General features: G+C 37.1%; 1 long non-coding RNA gene across 1 annotated transcript in view; it reads right to left on the bottom strand.

The window, feature by feature from the left end:
- LOC135320170 (uncharacterized) overlaps positions 1–14,350 on the bottom strand; it is an 83,282-nt gene that overhangs the window by 45,948 nt on the left and 22,984 nt on the right. The window contains exon 2 of the long non-coding RNA XR_010379410.1: positions 6,596–6,713. This is a non-coding gene — a long non-coding RNA (uncharacterized LOC135320170). The remainder of the gene's footprint in view (positions 1–6,595; positions 6,714–14,350) is intronic.

The raw sequence follows: 14,350 nt of genomic DNA, 5'->3' as shown, positions 1-14,350 counted from the left end.
TGTCACTCAGACCAGAAAGCAGTGCCCACAGTGAGGCTATGACCCTATGGTTGTCCAACTCATGGTGGAGTTTCTCAGAATCATGAGACCTATGGCCCAACTTTTGAGAGCGCAGAGCAGCACTGAGATATGATAACAGACAAAAGATGGGAACACAAGGAAACCTGAACCCAAAAGACAGCTCAAGGCACAGATGTGCAGAGGCCAAGAGACAATGGTGCAAACAAACAGCAGTTGCCACAAGAGCAGTGGGAACAGCAGCAGCAGAGAACTGGCAAATAAAGCGTAGAATTTTTGCATCAGAATCATAGACCCTGGGAAATGCAGAGGGAATCTGGGAGGCCCAGATGTCCACTAGCAAGTACTAATGAGATATCCAAAATAGGGATGACATGTGCTGCCAAGAGGGAAAAAGAAGACAAAACAAAACAAACAAACAAAAAACCCCACCAGAACTGAGACCTCTCCTACCATTTTAATGTTTCCTGACGTGGCAGAATGTGAAAGAATTAAATCTAATGTCCAATGGGATCAAGCAGGGTAGACAGAACCAGGACCTTGAGCAACGTGTGCCTGCAATGGTGGGACATAGACTTCTTTTAAAAATAGTTCCTTAAATGACCTTCCCTGTGAGAATGCCCTCCCCATAAATACTGCTCCTTCAAAGCAGCCCCACCCCAGCTGGCTCTTTGGTGGGTCATGATTCCAGCTGCAGGGGCCACTTCAGCCACCTCCTGCCTGCCGCTGAACTCACTCCAGGCAAGCTGATGCCAGCAATTAACCCTCTAGGTCATGGTTTCCCCCAAGGGATGTGACACCTGGTTCGGCAGTTGTAGCAAGATTCCAGGCTGAGTTCCCTCGCATTCCATTGGCTTGTTTATTAAGCCTCACATCTACTAAAACTGTCAGAAAATTTTCAAGCTGGTTTCTCATGACTAAAAACATAATCCTATAATCCTCAAAAAGTATTTCGAACAGATAAGCGCTGCAGTGTAATATCTGACACAGCCAGACACCTGCAGGCCAACCATCGCCCCAAGCACAAGCCTCCCCACAGCAGATCCCTCTAGTTAGTGGGCCCCAACCAGTACAGTTAACTCTTTCAGGCCAGTCAGGGTCCCAACCCTCCCTTGGAGCTGGGGTACTGTTTTTAAATCTTTTCCAGTAAGGTGCAGGTTACATGCAAAACAGGATAAATAAATAAGGTTTTCTGGATTAAGTGTTAATTTTCAACAAAGACTATTGGCAGCTGACCCAAGTGCCTAAATAGGTATTTCGAAGGTAATATTTCCTTCAAATATGGTAGACCCAATACAGATGTTTTACATTTGGATAATTAAAAGTAGACTATAAGAATTCTGATTTTAAAAAATCTCTCCCATTTAATGAAAAGTTTGGAGTCAGTTTAGGCTTTTTTCATTAACTGTTACTTAAAATTTGATCCTAAGTGGTTTTGAATTTTTAATTTCATATATTTACCTGAAGGAATATTGACAATGAAGCAGAAGCCCTTATTAAGTATGAAATGAGTACAATGTTCCACTTGCCTACGAGTATCATTTCCAGCAACTTTAACCAACTGAAGCTTAAACTGGACCTTGAAAGTAAATGAAAATGTACCTGAAGCTTTAATGAAACAGCTATAACAAAGGGCATACCCTTTATTATGCAGTACACAAAGCTTTTGAACTAGAAACTATTATTTTTGAATTATGTGTGATATTTCTTTATTTGGTTTCCCCTGGTAACCTTCCAGTCTTTCTAAAATTACAGTCAAATTAGAAACAATGAGGGGGTGGAGGGAGAACACAGTGAGAAATAGGTTCACTGAAAAACGAACCCCAAACAGAGGAAAGAAGTCACTAGAAGAGCCACAAGAGCCTCAGCAAACAACCCTCCACACCTCAGTAGCCCAGACAGGGCTACAAATATAACACAATCCAGGATGTTCCAAGGAATCATCAAGAAAGGGTTAAATCAGGTTCAGTGCTTTCTGTTGAATAAAGCACAGAAAGTACATAAGGCAGTTTAGAAATTTTTCAACTTTTGGCAAACACAGGGATGAATTTCGGTTATGTGAAAAATGCAGTCACAGAGAACACCCCATTCTTGCACAGAGAACACCCCATCTCTTACAGTGCTCTATGGTAAACAGTAAGAATGGTTCTAGCTTATCTAGTACCTTCACACAGCGCCTGGGCTCAGGTTCAAATCCAGAATTCTCAGGCTCCAAAACCTTTCCATGATTCAACAACTCAACAATAAAAAGAATACCTGATTGAAAATGGTCAAAGGATTTGAACAGACATTTCTCGAAAGAAAATACAGAAATGGCCAAGGGGCACAGGAAAAGTTGCTCAACATTAATAGCCATCACAGGAATACAAATCAAAACTAGGATGGCTATTATCAAAAAGATGGATAATAAGAAGTGTTGAGGGTGCAGAGAAATTTCAAACCCTCATACAATGCTAGTGGGAATGTTCAATGGTGTAGCTGCTTTGTAGCAGGTCTATAAAAAGTTAAACATAGAATCACCAGCAGAAATTCCACTCCCAGGTGTAAACCTGAGAGGAATGATAACAAATATAGACACACAAACTTGTACACCAATGTTCACAGCAGCATTATTCACAATAGCCCCAAAATGAAAACAATCCAAAAGTCTAGCAACTGATAAATAAACAATATGCAGTATATCCATACAATGTAGTATTATTCAGCCATAAAAAGGAAGTACTGATACCTGCTACAACATGGATGAACCTCACAAATATCAGGTAAGTAAAAGTAGCCAGTCACAAAAGACCACATTTTGCATGACTCCCTTTATAAGATATGTCGACAGGCAAATTTGTAGAAACAGAAAGTAGATTAGTGGTTACCAGGGGCTGGGGGAAGTGGCTAGGGGGAAATGAGGAGTGATGGCTAAGTGGTACCAGGTGTCCTTTAGGGGTGATGAAAATGTTCTATAATTGACTGTGGTAATGGTTTTGCAATGCTGTGAATACACTAAAAACACCTGAATTGTACACATTAAATGGGTGAAATATAGGATGTGTAGATTATACCTCCATAAAGCTGATATATACATGAAGATATGATTCTTGCCTCATCCAATATACCTGAAGGATCTTAACACTGAGTTTCTTTGCTAATGAAGTTTTTAAATTGCTTATGAAATATCTTTGGTTTTAGAGTAATAGTCAGTGGTGTACTTTTGCTTTTTAAGTATGTGCTCTTCCAAAGATCCTGAGTATAGCCAAGATTTCATGTTATTTACTCCCAGCAATAGCATAAAATATTTAGTAATTATATTTCATGGTATATTATATTTATACTAAGGCACAGAGGCAAATCTATTTCAGCATGCAGAGATTTTTCTTTACATTTTTAATCTATAAAATCATTGCTCAATTATAAAATAATGCATAATCAGCATAGAAAATATGGGAAAATGCAGAAGACATGAAAAAAAAAAAAAGCCAGTCAACTCTACTCCCACCCACGAGATAACAACTGTTAACATTCAGGTTTATTTTTTCTCCTTGTTTTGCAATGCATGTTTTTTTTTTCACATAATTGTGATCACGTGGTATACTTCAGCATTTATCTGCTGTCTGCTTTCATGAGAGCTCTGAGGAACAAACCTAGTGAAATTTGGACCAGAGCACTAATCTGTCTCTCAAGCTTCCTCCTCCCTCCCCTCTTACCTTCTTTTTCCTGGAGCTCAACACCACCACCAACCAAGGCTGAAGATAATAAAGACATAGAAGAAAAGCTACCAAACAAGGCTTGAAGTGCCCATCATCTTCAAGTGCCCATCCACCATCAGGAAGCTCACTGTTATCGCTCCCAGGCTCACACAGAATGAATCAATACCACAGCAACAGTTCAATTTCAACTTTGCAAAGGAGGTCATGAATACAAATGAAGGCTCTAAGGAGACTCAGCTCCCTTCAAATCAAGTATTTGACCCCCTTACCATATCACAGGAGATCAACCATGCTGTTGCCACCTCCACAATAGATGACCTCTTTAATGTTGTGAGAAGAACACCACACACAGTGACCAGTTCTCCAGAAAATGGAAGTCTGCTTCTCCATTGTGAAGGCACAGTTGTTAACACTGTAGCATCATTCCAGGCCAGACACCTTATTTTAAAAGCCAATGATACAGATTCCATCTATCAGCTGTGTGGAACTTGCTGAAAGCATCAGGAAATAGAAGCTACATCTATTCCAAAGTTCCCAGCCAAAAAAAGACAGATAGGTCAAGTGCTTGTGGATATAAGGTTCATAAAGACACTGCGTGGGAAATGTGCACTTACAGTGCATATGTGCTGTGTTGGAGGAAGTGCAATTAGATCCAACAAAGCCCAAAGCCCCACAATTGAAGCGCTTTGTGAAGGTAAGATCCACATGTGCACTGCAAGATTTAACAAGGCAGCACCTGAAGAAGTTGCTAAGGTGTTTGGTAGACACCACACAAAAAGAGACCTTTTGCTAATACTCTTGTGAATCATAAGTCCCAATTTTCTGTATTATGTGCTCATTATTAAAGTGCCTTAGCCTCTCTTTTATACGGATGCAAATAACATGTTTTTTTTTTTTTTTTAAAAGGGATAAGTCACCTTAAGCCAGTTGTTGTTTGGATCTAGCTGTGATCAAAGGAACTATTAGGACAAAAGCAGAAAGAAACAGAATTATGCAAAGCCTGTAACATTAGTCACTAATAGCATCCTGTGGGAGAACCAAATGTAATAAGATGGGTACATAGTATGATGTCAAATTAACCCATCTTTTCAAGGACTATTGTGCTAAAAAAAGCAAAGTGAAAATGTGTGTACTTGTGAATCCAAAGGTTGAAAATTATGAACAAAGCTCTTAATTCATGCAATTTCCCAAAATGACCTTAATTTAAGGTAGCCAGTCCAGTCAACAGAAAAATACTTGCTTAAAATATGGGAAGAAGCACAACTCAACTCTTGAGAAAATACTGAGTGCCATGGAAGACCAGCTGGAGAGCAATAATTAGTTAAATGGATGTTCTTGTAGAGTTTTCTACTTTCATCTTGATGAACAAGCACCTGTGAAGTGAACTGACATCTTAAGAACAGGCATGATGTACAACAAATGATGACCAGAGGTCAGTAAACAAGTGATTGAACTCCAAGTTCCCTTCCAAGGCTAATACTCATCAAATTTATTCATCTCTGTCAAAGCAGCCATGAGTCTGACCACCCAGTAACCTATCCAACACAGAAAGACAAACGTGGAGAAATACTGCATTATCATACAATATTTTTTCTCAGATTTAGTCTTACAAATTTAAGATAACTGGAAAACACCATGATGTCACTGTGTTTCATGCCAGGGGACAGGAATTTACAGATTATTCTTTAGGCCATTCTGTAGCTTCTATTTGGAGCAAAGCAAAATAATTTGGGAAGTTCATTGTCAATTTCAGTTTGTCATCTTTCTATATCAAAGACAGATGGGATTAGATGCAAACATATGGGAGGATATTTTTTTCTAAGCCTAAAATGTCTTGTATATTTGTATATTTTCTCATTATTATACAGGGCTGGCTGTCACTTGGCTGTCACTTTAAAGTAATTTCTTCTGGGACATAGAGAGTGTCCAGTCCTAGGTGAATGCAGAATATAGGAAACAGCTTTAGAAAGCAGACTGGTACACAACAAACTTTGGACTCTATATCAGGCTTACTGGATTTTTCATGGCACAACTGCTTGTAAAATCATCTCTGTGTTGTCTTTCCATTTGTATATTCATACTCACCTCATTTCTGAAATTGAACTGGTGTTTTTATTTGCAGTTTGTTGGCCATAAAACATTTCTTACTTTTAAACAGGCCACCAAAAATCTACCTCATCCAGCTCCCACCACAGCCCACCACTAAACATTTTAACATGGGATACTTTCTTGCATAGTTGGCAGGACTGGGTTGTTTTTCCTGCGTTCAGGGGTAATAGATTAAATTTGTTTCCTCTGTTCCTTTGCACCTACATCCTCGAATCACTCCTTCCCCGGTCTCAGATAAGAAATCAAACAAAGTACCATTCCAGCTTTTTAAAATTAAAGTGAAACCATGGAAGATCAATAAGAAAATATGAAAGAATATTCACTTTTTCTCAGAATGGACCAGGCTTTTGTTAAGCACAAGAACCAAGAAGAAACCATGAAATAAAAGATATATGGATCTAACAATTAAAAAATATCAATCTCTGTATGTTGAAACAAAATTAAACTGCAAACAAGAAGCTAGAAAAATATATTTGCCAAACAAACGTGACACACCAAAAAAGGGTTAATATTGCTACTTTACAAAGAAATGTTACAAATCAGTAAGAAAAACACAAACATTCTAATAGCTAAATAGGCAAAGGACCATGCACTGCTGACCATCTAACTCAGCAAGCATTCCCTACCCACCTCTCTTGCCTGCATCCCAGGCACCTATGGGTAGTAATGTGACACAGTCTTGCAAGCAAGTATCTGCTGGAGGAGAGGGGCATTTCTAGGAAAAGTCATGTTTTCTTAATCAAAGTACAGAGGTAACCCATATTCCTTACCTAATTTTTCCTGCCTTGGACAAGGATGGGATGGCTGAAGCTGGGACAGTCATCTTGCAAATGTGGTATCATTGAGCGCCTGAACCAATACCACCAGTGGCTGGTTACTTCCAGACTCCTGTTTGTGTGAAGAAAAAAATGAACCCTTATTAGTTTAAGCCACTTTTAATGAGGGTTTCAGATAATTTGAGCAAAAAACATTCCTCACGGATGTTCCTCATGTAATTAAGCAATTCATAGACAAAAAGTGAGATACAGATAGACAATAAGCAAAAACATTCTTTCACCTCCCAAATGATATATTAAAAAATAAAATAGCAACCTTGAAGACATTATGCTAAATAAAATACGCCAGCCACAAAAGGACTCTTACCTTATGATTCCATTTACGTTAGCTACCTGGAATACTCAAATTCATAGAGACAGAAAGTAAAATGGTGGTTGCCAGGGGCTAATAAAAAGAGGAGGGGGAAATGGGAAATTAGTGTTTAATGGACAGCTTCAGATGGGTAAGATGAAAAAGTTCTGGAGTTGGATGTTGATGACAGTTGCACAATAATGTGAATGTACTTAAGGCCACTGAACTATACACTTAAGAATTATTAAAATGGTAAATTGTATGTTGTATATATCTTACCTCAATAAAAATCAGAAAAAAATAAAATAGGAATGCAATACTATTTTTCAATTTAAAAAATTGACTACATTGTTTAATTTTTAAAATTTTGTTAATGATCGTACATAGTGTTTCTGAGTGTGGAGAAGCAAAGATTCCCACATGCTACTGGTGGAAGTCTGAATTGGCCAAACCACTTTAGCAGAAATATGGTAAATTGTACCCCAAAATCTTATAAATATTCATATAGGAATGCAGTCACTAAAATAATCAGAAATATAGAGAAGGTTTTATATCCAAAGATGTTCATAACAGCATTGTTTATAGTATCAAATAATTTGAAACACCCCAGGTGTCCACAAAGGGGTTTGTTTAAATGCATTACTGTCTATCGCTTCAATGAAATGCCATATTGGCATAATGAACAATGGTGTAAGTCAGGGGCTCTTAAATTTTGCTGTATATGTGAACTGTCTGGGGAGATTTTATAATTCCTAGTGCCACAATACCTCATATCCATTCAATCGGGACTTCTGGAGGTGAGACCCAGACATCAGTACTTGTTAAAGCTCCCTCCACCCTCACCACCCAGTGATTCCAATGTGCAGCCAAGCTTAAGAACTACTGATGTAGATTTCTATTTATTGATGTGGAAACAACTTAAATATTCACTAAGATTTGTTTGATAATAAGAGCAGATTACAGAACAGTCTGTATAGCATGAGCTCATTTAAAAATATAAATGTGTGGGACTTCCGAGTAAAGATGATGGATTAAACACCCACATTTGCTTTTACTTCTTCCTGAAACTCCACTAAAACAACAATAAAAAGATTTTTAAAAGGTACAAACTGACAAGGAAAAACATAATGGGAGAAGAGAAAACAGCAATACAATTTTGAAAGCTAGAAAGCATTGTGAGTGGTGACTTAGTAGAACCAAGAAAGCCAAATCCTTAACTAACAGTAAGGAAAGCTGAGAAATAACTCAATTTACAATGCAGAGCCCCCATCCACGATGATGACTTAACTAGTGGAAGTAGGTACTCCTGGAAGGATGAAATAAAAGGCCACTTGAGAGTTTACTTAGGATGCAGTTGAAACTCCAGATCCCTTCCCTAAGCCAGCTGAAGCTGAAGGTTTATTTTCTGGAGAGGGTAGAACAGAAGGTCTCGAGACAAGAGGGTATTAGACACAGTGGTGGGCTGAGGGGACTGTAACTGAAAGCAGACAGATTGAGTTAATGCTGAATTCTCTAGCTCTCTTCCCCTACTCAGTTCTCAGAGCTGTGGTGGCCAGGTTTATACCTTCCAGGCAGAAGCTTGGAAGAAATCTGATCATCACAAGAAAGGAAACCTAAAGGTGCTTGTTATGGGCTGAATTACGTCCCTCAAACCTTGTACGTTCACATCTTATCCCTAGTCCCTCAGAATGTGACTGTATTTGGAGACAGGGTCTTAAAACAGATAAATAAGTTAAAATGAGGTCATTAGGGTGGGCCCTAACCCAATACGACTGATATTCTTATAAGAAGAGTAAATTTGGACACAGACATGTACAAAGGGAAGACAATGTGAAGACACAGTGAGAAAATGGCAATCTACAAGCCAAGGAGAGAAGCCTCAGAGGAAACCAACCATGCTGACACTGATTTTAATCTTCTAGTCTTCAGAATTGGGGGATAAGAAATTTCTGTTGTTTAAGCCACTCAATCTGTGGTACCTTGTTACAGCAGCCCTAGCAAACTAGTGCAGTACTCTACCAGGATCCTCCCCCAAAATGGCCCAGCTATATCACCCTGCAGGGAAACTCCATGCTGACAAGGTCCACCAACATCCTCCAAATGACTGCTTCCAAACAACTTTTGGTTCCCTACTCTTAAGCATTTTAGTATACATCCAAGGATTATCAGACATCTGTGGAACATTTCCAACATGAAAGATAGTATCCAAAGCAAACAAATAGGAAACAAAAAAGATTCAGAAAAAGCAGGGACTATTCATGAAGGGAAAAAAATGCTTCCAGAGTACTAATTCATGCTATAACATGGATGAACTTTGAAAATATTGTGCTAAGTGAAAGGAGCCAGACACAAAAGACCACATAATATAGCAATACATTTATATGAAAGGTCCAGAATGGGCAAATTCATAGACAGAAAGATTAGTGAGTGGTTAACAGTGGATGGGAGGGGGAGGGAACAGGGAGAAACTGCTAATGGGTAGAGGGTTTTAGCAGGGAGTCATGAAAATATTCTGGAATTAGATAATAATAATGTTCACACAACTCTGTGAATATACTAAAAAAGCACTGAATTTATACTTTGGAAGGGTAAATTGTACAGTATGTGAGTTATGTCTCAGTAAGCTGCTATACAAATTATATAATAATATCCTCAGATATATTAAAAGATAGTGTATATATGTTAAATATAAACAGGATGCTACAAACAAGGAAAATTTTTTTTTAAAAAAAGAGCTCCTACAAATTAAATCATATTATGGTAAAAATTTTAATTCAATAGAAGGATTGGAATATAAAAATTGATATCTCCCAGAAAGTAGAACAAACAAATGAAGAAACAAAATAATAGGGGAAAAAAGGTAAGAAAATTAGAAGACCAGTCTAAGAGATAATAGCCTGTGAATAATGGCAGTGCAATACAGAGAATAGAGAGAAAACAGGGACATGTGTTAGTTATCTATTGCTGCATAACAAGTTCCTCACTTAGTACCTTAAAGAACAACAATCACTTACTGTCTCCTGCAGTTTCGTGGGACAGACATTCAGATACGGCACAGTGAGGACGGTATATCTGTGCTCCACAATGTCTGGGCCTCAGCTGGAAGGCTCCAAGGCTGGAGACTGGAATCACCTGAGGGCTTATTCACATGTTTAGTGGTTGGTGCTGACTGTCAACTTAAAGTCTAGCTAGGGCTGTCAACGGGTATACCCATGTAGTCTGGGCTTTCTCACAGTGTGGTGGCTGGATTCCAATAATAAGTGTTAAGAGAAATAGAGAGAGAGATCCAGGCACAAATCATATTTCGTTTTATGATCTAGCCTTGGAAGATGAAAAATGTTACTTCTCCTATATTGTGTTGGTTGAGGTAGTTACAGAGGCCCACCCATGCTCAAAAGGGGAGAATATAGATTCTACCACTCCTTGAAGGAATGTCAAGGTCACATTATAAGAAGAGTATATGGGATTAGAGATATATTGGCAAGGTCATCTTTGAAAAATACAATATGCCATAGAAGAAAAACATAAAAGAAATGTCAAAATAAAGAAAAATTTCCAGAACTGAAGGATGTGAGTTTTCAATCTGAAAGGGGTCATTACATGCCCAATCTAATGGATGAAAATAGAACCACGCTAAGTTATCTCACTGAGAAATTTCAGAATATTGAGGTCAAAGAGAAGATCCTACAAACTTCTGTTAGTTTTCTGATTGCCCTACATCTTTTCTACCTCAGGAGAGTACACTTGCCCCAGGTCAATCAGTATAATGGGCTGGTTCAGGGATGGATATATTTAACAAATAAAGCCAAGCTCAGCTCTTTTTCAGGGACTGATATAGACACTGGTTATGAAAGGGCCTCTTCTGAGATTGTAAGCACCAGGGACAATGTAAGCCTGGAGCTGCCAGGGGCTGTCTTTGCAGCCAAGTGTGAGAGGCCCACTTGAGAATGAAGCCAACACTAAGGGAAGTAGAGCCAAGAGATGGAAAGAGAAAGACAGAATTGAAATGATAGTGTTTGAATGCCAGGAACTAGCTCTACCCTTGGCCATCCAAGGTTATGGAAGCCAACCAATCCCCTTTTTGCTTAAGCTCATTTGAGATAAGTTTCTGTCACTTAAAACCAAAAGAGTATTGACTAATTCAATAATTCATTGCATTGGTATTTCAGAGAATAACCATATGAGACAGTAATCACTGGAATATGCTAACTTTGTCAGTTTCCCAAGGGTAGATTCCAACAGTAGCAAGTATTCCTAGGACACTCAAAAAATTCACATAACAACTATAAAAGCTTTTGCCCCCAGGATTTACTCACATTTCAATGAGATCTTTTAAGCGAATAGAGAGAGATCCTATTAATCTATCAAGTAATTTTGTATCTATAACTCATCATTAGTGATGCGTATGTAAAAAGTTAATTTTTAAGAAGCAGTGTTATTTTCAGAAATAACATATATCTTAAATGTGAGCTCTAAGATATATGGTACAGCCAAAGACATGACAGAAGTTTATAATTCTGATCTGCTAAGTTTCACAAATCTTTGGAATCTCTTAAATTTTCCAAACATTATTTTATAATTGTTATAATTTCCCATTCATAGTCTGTATATATATATATTCTCTTCAGGGTATATTTTCAGAATTTAAAGAGAAAAATGTTTTTAAACACTGCTGGTAAACAATGAGCTTATTTGGGACTCAGATTAGTGTGAGGTTCTACTTTGGTGTTTTTCTTTTGTAAGTTGAATATATGCATTTTCCTTTCCAGAAGGGGTGGGGAGGAAAGAGGGAGGGAGGAAGAGAAAAGCAAAGCAAAGAAAAAGGAAAGAATGGGTAGGAATTGAAGTATTCATTAATTATAAGCATAATTTCTAATTTTCAGGTGCAAAAATACATGGCAGAAGACTTTTGCTTAATTACAATTCTATCATGCCAGGTTCCCAAACTGATGTGTTCTAAGCTTGGTATAAACAAATAGTAATTCAGGAGTATGTATTTCCACACTATAGTACCTCAGAAGGAAAGAAAGTTTTCACAATCAGTTAGCTTCACCTTTGTAGTTTAATGTCATACTGTTTCCAGAATGAAGAATCAAATACACTATATATTACTAGACATACCTCAGGTCAGTTTAAATGGATTTAGAGCCATCAAAACACTTGATCCAGAGTTTAGGTTTCGTTTATCTATGTTATTCACCATAGAGGATACAGAGTCAACTAGGATTTTCAACGGAGTAGAAAACTAAACAATATTCCAATCACTTGAAATTGATTTGTTGTAATTGACTTCCAAAAAAGTTAAAATACACAAAATTATTGGCTTCTATAACCACTTCTTAGATAAAAAGAAAGATATTTTAAAGTACACTTTTTCTATGACTCTTACAGGAACTAGATAGTTGTTTTGTCACAGACACTGCTTAAGTACTTTACATCTTTTATCAAAATTGTCAAAAAATCTTGTGTGGTGAGTATTATTACTGTTTGCAGTTTAGAAAGGAAAAAACAGAGGTAGAGAGTTAAGTAACTTTCCAGAGCCCTGACAGCTAGTAAGTAGAGGAACCAGCACCTGAACCTCCTCCAGCATTACAGTCCCACAATCTTAACCACTTCTCTCTAGTGCCTACAACTCACAACTAGTTTTAAAATGCCCCCTGGAAGTAGCTAATCAATCTGAAAAAAAATACTGGTTCATCCTGTCTGACAGAAAGCCACACAAGGTAAAAGCTGGAAATACCTGTCACCTAATAAAATGAAGTCTCTTTCTATTCGGTAGACATCTATTCAGATTAAACCATTATTAAGAATATAAAATACAAAGAAAATTCATTGTTATAAATATCCAATTCATGAGAATAAGAAAACATCTGATCTGATTAGTTATTATAAACTTTGTATTTTCATATTCAAAAAGCAATCATATTTACTCTGTCCAAAATCAGCTAAGAGTGAATTATGGTAACTCATGAATATTAGCCTATCGCAACACATAACAGAAAGCATCTTTCCCTGTCTTTATTTTTATTTTATAAAAGTAATGAATGTAAATGGTAACAAACCAACAGAAAATCCTAAGACAAGAGGCTGCAGACCCTTTCCCATCTTACCCTTTCCCAACCCTAAACACACTTCTCAAAAGCAATCCATTTTTAGTTTCTCATTTTAACTCTCTGGAAGTATGAATGATATGCTAAGACGTCTATTTCTTGATTTGTATCTCTTGACGCCCTCATAGCCCTGATATGAAAGAAGCACTTAATTTACAACATCCTTCTGGCCCTCTCTCATCTTCCTGATTGTTGATCTTTGTTATTTTTAGTTCTCTCTCTGGTTACCTTGGTAACTTTAAATATTGTATTTAAAGCTCTATTTCTAGTTCTATCAACTTTTGATAGTATCTCTTGGACAGAATGTAAATACAAGCAATATTGACAATATAGAAGGTGGAATGTGGACAGGGCCAGCCTTGCTGGCACGCGACCTGTGCAGTCACATAAAGCTTCACACGGAGAAATGCTAAGCACTTGGTTTAAAACTCTGCTGTCATTGTCTTGAAATTCTTGAGACAGTAAAAAAAATCTTAAAAATGAATAAAGATGCCTTGCCCATGGTCAAGTGATCCATAGTTCAATGTAATTCCAACTAAAATCCCAACAGATTTTTTAAAGAAACTCAACAGATGCATTCTAAAATTTATATGCTCAAGAATACCCGAGGTTTGCCTTTGTTATATCAGATGTCAAAAGTTATTATAAAGGAACATTAATGTGATATTGGTATGGGGATAAAGAACTGAAAATGAAACAGAATCGGGTGTGGAGAAATAGACCCATGAATATACAGAAATGATACATACCAGGAGTGGTATTACAGAGATAAGATAGATTATTCAACAAATGGTGCTGCAACAACTGGATATCCTATCATATGCCATACTCAGTAATCAGTTGCTGGTGGAGTAAAACTTTAATATGAAAACCAAAACTTTAAAAAATGTAATACAATATAGGAGGATATCTTTATAAACTCAAAGTAAGGAAGTATTTCTTAAATAAGACAAAGAAAATATTGATAAATTTGACTCCATGAAAATTATTAACTTTTGTCCATCATAAAGAAAGTAAAAAGTGATAAACTGGGAGAGGATATTTACAACAAATATTCCTAACAAAATATTAATATCTAGAATACCTAAAGGATTCTTACAAATGAATAAGAAAAGACAAACAACCAAAATAGAAAACTGGCAAAAGACTTGAACTGACATTTCATAGAAAAGAAAGATATGAATGGCACATAACCATGTAAAAAGATGTTCACCCTCACTAATAATCAGAGAAATACAAATTATACCACAGTTAGCCATAATTTAATATCCACTAGGTTGCCAAAAC

Source organism: Camelus dromedarius, chromosome X, assembly GCF_036321535.1.
Source record: "Camelus dromedarius isolate mCamDro1 chromosome X, mCamDro1.pat, whole genome shotgun sequence".
NCBI classification, from domain to species: Eukaryota; Metazoa; Chordata; class Mammalia; order Artiodactyla; family Camelidae; genus Camelus; species Camelus dromedarius.
This window is presented reverse-complemented; position numbering and strand designations above follow the sequence as displayed.